The sequence below is a fragment of the Tenrec ecaudatus genome, chromosome 7 (assembly GCF_050624435.1).
Source record: "Tenrec ecaudatus isolate mTenEca1 chromosome 7, mTenEca1.hap1, whole genome shotgun sequence".
In the NCBI taxonomy this organism is placed as follows: Eukaryota; Metazoa; Chordata; class Mammalia; order Afrosoricida; family Tenrecidae; genus Tenrec; species Tenrec ecaudatus.
Genome location: NC_134536.1, coordinates 94,531,167 through 94,533,586, shown reverse-complemented (window position 1 = coordinate 94,533,586; position 2,420 = coordinate 94,531,167). Strand labels below are relative to the sequence as shown.

Here is a 2,420-nt window from a genome sequence, read left to right as displayed (position 1 = left end):
TGACTTATGTGGAAGGCACTATTATCATTATCATTATTTAAGAAGCTGAGATAAACCTGATTTACTTGACCATTAGTCATAGGGAAACTCTTTCCTGAAACTCAGGGTCTGAAGATTATTATCGGCATCTGATTGCTTTGGTTTCTCATGTCTTTGTGGTAGAGTATCTGCGTTGTGTGTTTGCCTTGCTGCCACCTTGCTGGGAATCTCCTCACTAGATTCTACTACTGAAAATAAACGTTAAAAAGGGGTAAGCATTTTCCTCCAGTTTTCAGGTGAGAGGTTGAGAACATAATCTCAGTAGGGCAGAAGTCCAAACTTAATGGAATGCCACAAGCGTGAAGTCTAGGGAAAGATGATCTAACAGCAAAAATTTCAAATGAAGAAGAAAAAAGATTACTTATCAATTTCTAATTTAGGAAATGTGAGGACTTGTCTTAAAAATAAGCAATGTGAACTTGTGTTGTTGCCCAAGGTGGAACAGGACCCCTCTAGTTAGCCTCTCACTGATTTTCATGGAAAACGGAACAGGCCACAGGCCTGTTCCCACCGGCCAATGACTCAGCTCCGCCGAGATCGTGCACATCCAGGCGGGCTAGTGCGGCAACCGGATGGGCGCCAAGTTGGGGGAGGCCAGCAGTGATGAGCATGGTATGGACCCCACTGGAAGTTACCATGGTGACAGTGACCTGCAACTGGAAAGAATCAATGTTTACTACAATGAAGCTGCTGGTAACATATATGTACCTTGGGTCATCCTGGTGGATCTGGAGCCTGGCACCATGGACTCTGTCAGATCTGAGCCATTTGACCAAATCATCAAGCCTGACAACTTCATCTTTGGCCAGAGTGGTGCCACCAATAACTGGGCAAAGGACCACTACACAGAGGGAGCAGAACTGGTGGACTCCGTTCTGGACGTAGTAAGAAAAGAGTCTGAGAGCCGTGACTGTCTCCAGGCTTCCAGTTGATCCACTCTCTGGGGGATGGGCACGCTGCTCATCAGCAAGATCAGGGAGGAGTACCCCGACCGCATCATGAACATCTTCAGTGTCGTGCCCTCCCCTAAGATGTCAGATACCGCGGTTGTGCCCTATAATGCCACCCTGTCTGTCCACCAGCTGGTGGAGAACACAGATGAAACCTACTGCATTGACAATGAGGCCCTATATGACATTTGCTTCCGTACCCTTAAACTGACCACCCCCACATTTGGAGACCTCAGCCACCTGGTGTCAGCCACCATGAGCGTGGTCACCGCCTGCCTGCGTTTCCCTGGCCAGCTGAATGCAGACCTCCACAAACTGGCCGTGGCTATGGTGCCCTTCCCGCGGCTACACTTCTTCATGCCTGGCTTTGCCCCCCTCACCAGCCAGGGCAGCCAACAAACAGTACTCTGACCATGCCAGAGCTCACCCAGCAGATGTTCCAACCTGATGGCTGCCTGTGATCCCCGACATGGGCGCTACCTGACTGTGTCTGCCATCTTCTGGGGTCACATGTCCATGAAGGAGGTGGACAAGCAGATGCTCAGCGTGCAGAACAAGAACAGCAGCTACTTCGTGGAGTGCATCCCCAACAACGTCAAGACAGCCGTGTGTGACATCCCGCCCAGTGGCCTCAAGATGTCAGCTACATTCATCGGCAACAGCTCGGTCATCCTGCTTCCTGCTTGCCTAGATTTCGTATCTGGCTCTGGGGTTGGTGGCCTTTGCCACCTAGGGACCATAGGAGCTGTGGCACCCTGCTATGTTCCTACTGACCTTGGATCCATAAAACTCTGCACTCACCAGGCCTACGGAGACACCTGAACCACACCCTTGAGTTGGACTGGGCTGGGTCGCTTTCTTGATATAAAATTCTTTCTTAATATAAAGTTCTTTCATTTATGGATGCCACTGTTTTTGTTTCTCTGGAAAACTCAGCCTAACACAAAAATAGAAAGAGTCCTTGATTTCCTCTTAGAATTCATTTTGTCAGCTCCAGTCAGGGGCTATTTTGGCCCTGCTAGGCCACCTTCTCCTACTTGTCTCAGTCACTGACCATGAAGGGTAAAGTACTTGAACCAGCTCATCACACTTCTATTGAGAGTTGGAGGGAAAAGCTGTTTGGACAGATCATTAGTAGGTTTAGTCAGCTTCATTAGTCATAAATTATTAAATAAACAAAATGGATATTTTCTTTCTATTCCATACCTCTCACCCCAACTACACATTTTTTTAAAAGGCAGGCTGAAGGCATTAAAAATGTTTTAAGACACTTTGAAGTATCGAGAGGTTTCTGACATAAAGAACAGGAAGCCACTTGTAATTAAGTGTGAAAATATTTCAGGTCAGTGCGTTTTATTGAGGTTTTGCTATTTCAGAGGATGATAAAAAAGGAAATAGCCTAACACTAGTGGTGTACACTAAATTCAAAGA

General features: G+C 47.1%; 1 pseudogene; it reads left to right on the top strand.

Annotated features, from left to right (window-relative positions):
* Nucleotides 1–578: 578 nt before the first annotated feature.
* LOC142452429 (tubulin beta chain-like) lies at nt 579–1,811 on the top strand (annotated as a pseudogene).
* Nucleotides 1,812–2,420: the final 609 nt, after the last annotated feature.